This window comes from Eschrichtius robustus, chromosome 3, assembly GCF_028021215.1.
Source record: "Eschrichtius robustus isolate mEscRob2 chromosome 3, mEscRob2.pri, whole genome shotgun sequence".
In the NCBI taxonomy this organism is placed as follows: domain Eukaryota; kingdom Metazoa; phylum Chordata; class Mammalia; order Artiodactyla; family Eschrichtiidae; genus Eschrichtius; species Eschrichtius robustus.
The window spans coordinates 147,019,865-147,029,280 of NC_090826.1; the positions used below are offsets into that span (position 1 = coordinate 147,019,865).

Here is a 9,416-nt window from a genome sequence, read left to right on the forward strand (position 1 = left end):
GTTCATTTGTGTCATATTTTAGATTGCACATATAAGTGATATCATATGGTATTTGTCTTTGTCTGACTTACGTCACTTAGTATGATAACCTCTAGTTCCATCCATGTTGCTGCAAATGGCATTATTCTGTTCTTTTTTATGGCTGAGTAATATTCCATTGTGTGTATGTATGTATGTATGTGTGTATATATATATATATAAAACATCTTCTTTATTGATTCATTTATCAATGAACATTTAGGTTGCTTCCATGACCTGGCTATTGTAAATAGTGCTGCTATGAACATAGGGGTGCATGTGTCTTTTTGAATTATGGTTTTCTCAGGGTATATGCCCAGTAGTGGGATTGCTGGGTCATATGGCAAATCTATTTTTAGTCTTTTGAGGAACCTCCATACTGTTTTCCACAGTGACTGCACCAACTTACATTCTCGTGGATTTTGGCTTCTTGGGAGAATATCAAGGCCTGGTGATAATGGCTGCCACTGGGCCTGCTTGGAGCTGAGCAGCTCCTTTCCTGTTTAGTGAGGGCACCACCTTTTTGTGTGATGTGCATCCACTGTCTCCATCATACTCTAACTGTACACAAGCACCTGCATCACTTCCCAGCTCCATCCATTTGCATAACCTCCCTGGGCCTCACAAACATTTGAGTTCACCACTCCTGGCCTAAAAACCTATGTTCCAATTCCTTACCTTCCAGGATCTGGTTACAAACCACTCCTCTCTCCCATGATTTCCTCTTCTTCGGGCATCTGATACTCTGGGCATGTCACTTCTTGCCATTTGTCACACAGACTCCAACATTTCACATTCTAGTGCTCAAGGTTTTCTCACTGCTTCCTGTGAGTGAAATGACCTTCTTGCTTCTCCATATGTTGAAGGATCCCAGTTATTCACTTAGCGAGGAAAAGTGCATGTTATGGACTGAATTGTGTCCCCTCCCCAGTTCAAATGTTGAAGCCCTAACCCCCAGGTATTCCAGTACCGCAGAATGTGAGTCTGGAGATAAGACCTTTATAGAGATAATTAAGGTGAAGGTTAAATGAGGCTGTTAGGGTGGGTCCTAATTTATTGTGATTGGTGTCCTTGTAAGATGAGGAAATTTTCATACACAAAGAGACAGCAGGGATGTGAGTGCACAGAGGAAAGACCATGTGAGGACACAACAAGAAGGGGCTGTTTGCAAGCCAAGGGGAGATGCCTAGAAGTAACAACTCTGCCTACACCTTGATCTTGGGTTTCCAGCCTCCAGAACTGTGAGAAAATTAGTTTCTGTTGTTTAAGCCACCCAGTCTGTGGTACTTTGTCATGGCAGCCCTAGGAAACTAACACAGTGGAGAAGAAAGTTTTCTGTTTTAAAGAGAATCTATTCTTTGAAAGTGGTATCTAGTGAATGACACAGAAGGGTCTAGTAGATTTCTATGGTTTTTGTCTTTAGGTTTGATGTAGGAAAACTTTATAGGAAGAGATTTTCCTACGAAAATGATTCTTTGTCACTTTCCCATCGGGATTCTATCCATTTTGTAGTTCTTATCAGTTTTATTACTTCTACAGTCATGGATATATTGAAGAGTTCCAGAGGCTTGAGTTGGTATGTGGATGAGCTGGCCTGCAACTTGAATCCTAGTATTCTCAATGTGTGACGAAGAGAAATCCTTAAAACCTTCCTAGACAACTAGCCTATTTTAAAATACATTTTAGGAATAGAGATTTTTCAATAGACAAACCAGTAAAGCAACCAAGGAATTAGATCATTTAGTTCTACTTTGGGTAAAAGTCACCTGGATTACTGTATTTAGCCATAAACCTCCAAAGGACATTTTTAAAACATCTGTTGGGATAGACACCAACATTTGGCTCAATCTAGAAGTCCCCAATGACACCAGCCAGATGTCCATTTCCCCTGGAATTGCTTATCTTCCCAATATATTGGCCCCATCACAACTGGTCCTGACAGCCAAAGGCAGCACATCAAAACAGGGCTCAGTCAATAGTGGGAGGAGTTTGCCTTTGGAGGCCAGGAAAAGGAGACTAAACAGGTAAAGAAGAAGCAGTGTTGCAGGAAGTCCTAATAGCAGAAGATAAGAAGTGCCAGCAGGAGAGAAATGTAGCCTCCACAAGGGCAACCATGTGCCTGGCTAAAACTTGAAATTCAAATATTAAGGAATGAAAGATACATTATTTGTTGGCAATTAATGAATTCTGCCCCAGGTACTAAGTCCATGAGTTTAGGGTTCATGGCATTTCCTCTCCCTGTGGTTGAACTAGTTCTAGGATATCCAGAGAGGCTTGGGGCTCAGTTGTATACATGTATGCATTCATTCACTCATTCATTCATTTGTTCTACAAATACTCATTGAGCCATTCCTCTGTGCCAGGCAAGGTACTAGGTGCTGAATTATGAAGGGTAGCAGGCTTCAGAGAGTCAGATAAGTGAATTCACAGCTAAGACTTTATTTCCATTATTTAGATCTTCTCTATTCATTTACCCACTTCCTTATCAATGACAATAATAATATCCTCACTTTACAGATGAGGAAATTGTGGCTCAAAATGTTGACTAACTTTCCTAAGGTCACAATTTACTAGCTGGCCACTCTAGGATTTGAGTCCAGGATTTATGTCTGACTCAAAACTCATGCTTTAATTGCTACTTTATGTGGTCTTTTTAAAACTATAGCAGTGGTTCTAGGCCATTGAAGATGGAAATTTCTCTAGAAGACAATGTGTCCTTAAAATATTTTTATTTTTTTAACAAAAGATACACACGCATAGTGTAAAAGTCAAATGGTTCTGCAAAGCTTATTACAAAAGCCACCAATGCCTTCCCCATTTCTCTCTTTATTTACCATTCCCTGTTAACCACTTTCAGCTTATTTGGCTTTTCCTTTCTTATTTTCATCGACTTCTTAATTTTTCAGTTAGGCATCATCCAGTGAATTCTCACCATGGAAGACTGTTCACCTCTATCATACACTTATTGCTTCCTGCCCACTCACTTTCCCAGTATAGTTAAATCACACTTTGGGTTAGATCCACATCCAGTATTTACATTATTTTGACTATACGAATGGCATTCACACATCAGCTATAATAGTATATCATTATTATGTTTCTTTTCTTGCGTGACTGGTTTTCCTTCAAACACACCAGGAATTCTGTCCATTTCTTCTAGGAGACAGCTCTCTGAGGGCATTCTGACCTGCTGCATTCTGAGCTGGGGCAGAGCTGTCATCCTGGAATTTTCTTTCACCAACATCTTGGGGATTCCCTTTGTGTCCCTCCTGAGTTAGATCCCCCTTTTCATGGATCCATCATCTTCCTTTTCCTTGATATAGAAACTTCCTGAGAAAGGGTGCATGGAAGGAAAATTCTGAGACCTTGTATGTCTAAATATGTCTTTTTTCTATCCTCATATCTGTTTGTTAGTTTCAAACTGGGTAGAGAATTCTGGGCTGGAAATATTTTTCCCTCAGAATTTTGAAACATTACACTACTGTCCTACAATGATTCCTGAACCTTCTTTTTTTTTTTTTTTTTAAACATCTTTATTGGAGTATAATTGCTTTACAATGGTGTGTTAGTTTCTGCTTTATAACAAAGTGAATCAGTTATACATATACATATGTTCCCATCTCTCTTCCCTCTTGCATCTCCCTCCCTCCCACCCTTCCTATCCCACCCCTCTAGGTGGTCACAAAGCACCGAGCTGATCTCCCTGTGCTATGCGGCTGCTTCCCACTAGCTATCTATTTTATGTTTGGTAGTGTATATATGTCCATGCCACTCTCTCACCCTGTCACATCTTACCCCTCCCCCTCCCCATATCCTCAAGTCCATTCTCTAGTAGGTCTGTGTCTTTATTCCCGTCTTGCCACTAGGTTCTTCGTGACCTTTTTTTTTCTTTTTTCCTTAGATTCCATATATATGTGTTAGCATACTGTATTTGTTTTTCTCTTTCGGACTTACTTCACTCTGTATGACAGACTCTAACTCCATCCACCTCACTACAAATACCTCCATTTCATTTCTTTTTATGGCTGAGTAATATTCCATTGTATATATGTGCCACATCTTCTTTATCCATTCCTCTGATGAAAAACAGTGGTTAGATGCCATGAAGTAAGTGGCAATGCCTTAACCGTATGCATGTTTTTAGGCCCGAAGGCCTCTTCCATCCTTGTCAAGGGGAGTGCTAACCTTCTCTCCTTTCATACAACACTCCTGAACCTTCTTAATAAGTATTATTACATTATAAATACATCCTCTGTTTTCCCCCATTCCTAGACACTTTTAGGATCTTCTCTTAGCCCCCAGTATTCTGAAATTTTACCAGGATGAGCCTCGTGTTGGTTATTTTCTTCTACTGTCCTAAATTTTCTAAATTATTTCTATGATGATTTCCTCCGGAAGAGACTTTTTCAGAACAGTAGCCTGGAGTTTCTTAGTTTCCATAAGGCAAAAAAAAAAAAAATCTTTTTGTTTAAATTCATCTTTACACTGCCAGCACTTTAGCAATAGCACTAGGCATTTGCTAAAATGGTACTCAACAATTGTACTAAAATGAATCCAATTGAAATAAGCTTCTTGCAAAGTTTAAGTCTTCCAAATTAAATCTATGATGATACTTCTCACATGCATCAGCAAAGGCACAAGATAGATGATCAGAGTATTGAGTGACTGACTCAGCTGATGACCCCTTATTCCATCTAAGGATTCTGTAAAGCCAGATTGTAGAATGACTGACTACCTCGTAATATGAATGCTCCCAGACCTCCCATAACTTTCCCGTGAAGTATTCCTCCACAGCTAACTCATCCTTCTCCATCTCTTCCCACAATTATGCTGGATTTTCCATGCTGGGGGCATGGGGGAAAGTGGTGGTCAAGGAAGGAGGTAGAACATGAGTCTACCAGTTTCCTGCTGAGTTGATGGAAGCTTTTCCTGTCTGACCTGCCCTTAGAAAGAACTGCCTGCTAAGACAGATACAGATGGCTGGGAGAGACTTGAGTTGAGGGTAGGGCCGGAAATGATGTGCAGCCCTGTCGGGAAAATCCAAAGAAATGAAGGTTAAATGCAGGAATTTCTTAATTTAAATGGAAATCCTTTGGGATGCTTATGAGTTTATATTTTCCCCTCCTGAAGGTTATCTTGATTGCTTCCAAGTTTTAGCAATTATAAATAAAGCTGCTATAAACCTCCATGTGCAGGTTTTTTTTTTTTTTCCTGTGGATATAAGTTTTCAACTCCTTTGGGTAAATACCGAAGAGTGCAATTGCTTGATCTTATGGGAAGAGTATGTTTAGTTTTGTAAAAAACTTGTCGAACTGACCTCCAAAGTGGCTGTACTACTTTGCATTCCTACCAGCGATGAATGAGAGTTCCTGTTGCTCCACATCTTTGCCAGCAGTTGGCGTTGTCAGTGATTTTAGCCATTCTAATAGGTGTGGAAAATTGTTGTTTTAATTTGCATTTCCCCGATGACATATGATGTATTTTTTCGTATTCCATCTTTATGTCTTCTTTGGTGAAAGCATACACCAAATGGGTGTATATCTTTTAATTGGGTTGTTTAATTTCTTATTGTTGAGTTTTACTGAGTGTCTTTGGGGGCAACTTCCTATATCAGGTGATATGGACTTAGCTCATTATCTAAAAGGAGGGAGAAGATTTAAAACAAAACCAACTTTTGGTGAGATCTGGTTTAGTTTAAACCAAAGGTAGAAAGGACACCCCATAAAGAGCAGCAGCTGATGGGATTAGGTTAGTTCTGAAGCATCACCAAAACTGGGCAACCAGAACTAGCTTATTCCTGTCTGTCTCCTGCTTCCACGGAAGCCGTCCCAGAATTGTGGGTCTCAATGGCCTTCAATTTAGTCTTGCTCAGTCCCCTTCCACAAATATTAATAACATGGCCAACCTTGCTATTGCCGTGTCCTCTGTTCAGTGCTTTGCTTGAGCACAAGGTAGTGTGGAGGAGACACAGAACAAAGCTCTAGAATGTTTTCTGTGGTTCAAAGGAGTTATCTAAATTTTTTTCAAGCCCACTTGTTTTTGTTCTGAACATCTACAGATGGTTCTGGGAGTATCCAGTCTGAGCATGGTGCTGGATTGTTCCCCATGAGAGGAGTCAAAAAGGTGAATGGCAGTGATTCTAAAGAAATTCTTGTGAAATGAATGGATGAAGGGCCAACACAACAAACTCATGTAAGCAGACAGTTGCAAATGTGTATGATTTTTTGTGCAGACTACGCTCTTTCTGGGAGAGTCCCCCAAGTTTGGACCTGGGAAGCTGCTCAGGGAGGTTATGTTGAAATTGTATCCCAATCTGCCTCCCACCATTGATGCCTCCTCCCTGGGCTGGTGCTTGGGATGCATGGGCCTCTTCAAGTAAACAATGTTCCAGAAGCGTCCATGGGAACCTTGACTCTCTTACATGGGTGTAGCAACGTGAGTTTCAATTTCACTTGTAGAGAGTCCCCTCCTTAGGTAATGGGTTACTTTACACCAAAAGTGTGGACCTGTCTCCTTAGAGCCCTCATAGTTGCCATTTCTGCTACATGAATGGTTCAAAAAACCTGTTGACATTTGTGAAGTATGTTATTTCATCCAAATTACCCTTCTGGAATACCGCTGTTTAGGGACAACTTTCATGCCATTTCATTGCTCAGGAAAGCACTTGTGACACCGATTAAGTTTCTAAACGTAAAGATAGCCATTGAGTTTCTATCACTTTATATACTTAATTGTAGACAAAAAAATACAGCATGATACTTGAATAACCAAGCTTCCCCAAGTCCTGGGAGCCCTGCAGCTGTATAAGAACTAAGAGAAGGCATTCTCCAGAGGGCAAAGAAGAAGTCTGTCTGCTCTGTCCTATACCTGCCCCAGTGCCTTGTACATAGTAGATGCTCAATTATCATTTGTTCAGTGAAAGAAGCAAACAGTAAATGTAGTTTAATAACTCTCTCCGGTCCTTACACATGTTCCTCTCTGCAACAGATTCTGACACAGCTGGTATTTAATTGACATTCATTGTGTACAAAGCTCTGTGTTTCAAACTTGTTAGTTCATTTAATCCTCATAGACATCCTGTGAGCTTGCTTCAAATTCAAATCTAACAATTAAAATTTTCTCACCAGCCTTGAGTGGAATGTATTTGTCTCAAACTTTTAGTATAGTATCAGATTTCATCTATGAAAATGCAAGTCAAGTTGGGGTCAAAATCCCTTTACTAGCTGACTTCAGCTTTCCGGAAGGTCAACGCATTTCCCTCTTGTAGCCTAACAATGGAGTGGTTCTCTGAGAAGCTCTGACTCCTCTGGTTTCCATGTACCATCTTCTTTCAAAGCTAAAAAAAAATGTATTGTAAAAGTAGTAAATATGTTTTGCAAAACATTCAAACAGTACAGAAGTATATTTAAATAAAATAGTAATGTGCCTGGTTCCTGCTCTCTTCCCCAGGTCTTTCTCTGAGAACTTTATTTGCAATAGGTAGCTGCCACAGTCATCATCGGCTTGGGGGGTGGTTCCCAGATATTTTCTGGGCTTTGTTCTAGCATCATATTAGTATTCATACTGCTTTGCAACTTTAGTTTTTTATTTAATGACATGCTGTGGACGTCTTCCATATCAGGACATTTGATTTCACTAATTTTTAAAAAATGGCTGCTAAGCAGTGACTGGCATTTATTGAGTGTGTCTATGTATCAACTACTGGGCATCATTTTATTTTAGTTTCACAAAAACCACATGAGGTAGGTACTTCTATCCCCTCTATATTCCATATGAGGAAATTGAAGTTTTTAAAAATAAATTGTAATTCATTTAATTGTTAACTAGCCCTTATTAAGGCACATTTAATTGAATATATATTAAATATTATCACATATTATTTATAAATATTATATATATATATATATATAGTCTGCAATGAGCATCTATAGGATAAAGTCCTAGATTCACTTATTCCACACCTATTTTTGAGAGCTTGCTATGTGCCAGGGAATGTTCTAGGTACTAGGACCACTGCATTGAAGACAGATAAGGGTCCTGTTTTAACGGTATTTACCTGCTAGTGGATAGAAAGATAATAAATAGGCAAATATATGTCAAAATGTGTGCTAAGAACGACAAAGCAGGGCAAGGAAGTGGAGAGCAATAGGGCTGCTGTTTCAGAGAGGGTTGTCAGGGAAGGCTTCTCTGATGAAAGACCTGAACATTGGGCTGACCATCTGAGCTCCCAACACACAGCAAGGGAGAGAACATTCTAGAACGGCAAGTGCAAAGGTCCCAATATGAAAATGTTTCTGGCATGGTCAAAGAGAGAAAGGAGTATCAAGGATGACTCCTGGGTCTGGAGACTTTGCTAAAATGCTTACTTACTGAGAAGGGGGGGTAGAGAGGGGGCCAGGAAGGACAAGTTTGAAGAGGTGGGACAGGGAAGAAGAGCCCCTGTGTGGACTGAGGCTTTCTGTGTCTATCACACAGCTGGGGGACCGGTTCAGAAAGGAGCCCGGGGCAGAGGAATGGTGAGGGCTGGCTAGTTTGGGCATCACTGGCTTATAGGACATGTTTAAAAATATGGGACTGGTTGAGTGCACCCAGGGAGAGAGGGAAGCAGAGAAAACTGAGATTTCTGAGTCAAGGCCATGCAGACATGTTTCTAAATGCTGTCAAATTGCTCTTGAAAAAGTTTTGCTAACTTATACTTATCAATAGCCTGAGAGAGGGCTACACTCAAAAGTAAGCTATTTAAATGTGCATTTACTTAGTTATAAATGAAATTGAGCCAATTTCCAACGTTTTATTGGCTGTTTTCTCATTTTTAAAAAAATCCTGTGACCTGCCTGCCTTTTCCCATATTACTGATTTTAGAAGGGTTACTGATATACAAATTTTATTAATTTATGAGTTCTTAGCATATTTGTATTTAAGAGTATTAGTTCTTTGTCATACGTTTTGCAGTCTTTTTCTTTCGAATTTTAAAATGCTTTTTGCAGTTCAGAAGATTAAAATGTTTATATAATCAAGTTTAATAATATACTTTCCTTTATAGCTTCTGAATGCTATTTTTTTTTTAATAATTAGGTCTTTTATCATCTAAGATGACAGTCAGATTTTTTGTAATTCTTTTAAAGTTTCCAGGATATCTTTGGTTTCTCCTAGTTTTGTGGCAGAGCTACTCAGGAAATGAATCCACAGAACTAACTTTCCTAGCTCATTTGGCAATAGTGAACAGCAGGGGAACCAGGAGGAGGTATATAGCAACCGCAAGCTTTGGGTTGAACCTAGAGCCTGGCCCACAATAGGGGCTTAACACACCTCATTGAAGGAATACACTGCTGGCTTTTGTCTTAACTCAACAGGCATAGAGCTCTTCAGATGTTGCCAAGTACTTTCCAGACGTTATC

At 39.7% G+C, this 9,416-nt stretch overlaps 1 non-coding gene across 1 annotated transcript; it reads right to left on the reverse strand.

Annotated features, from left to right (window-relative positions):
* Window positions 1-4,099: 4,099 nt before the first annotated feature.
* Window positions 4,100-4,225, reverse strand: LOC137763230 (U6atac minor spliceosomal RNA). Its single transcript, XR_011073782.1, has one exon. It is a non-coding gene; the product is annotated as a U6atac minor spliceosomal RNA (small nuclear RNA).
* Between the last annotated feature and the right edge of the window lie 5,191 nt (window positions 4,226-9,416).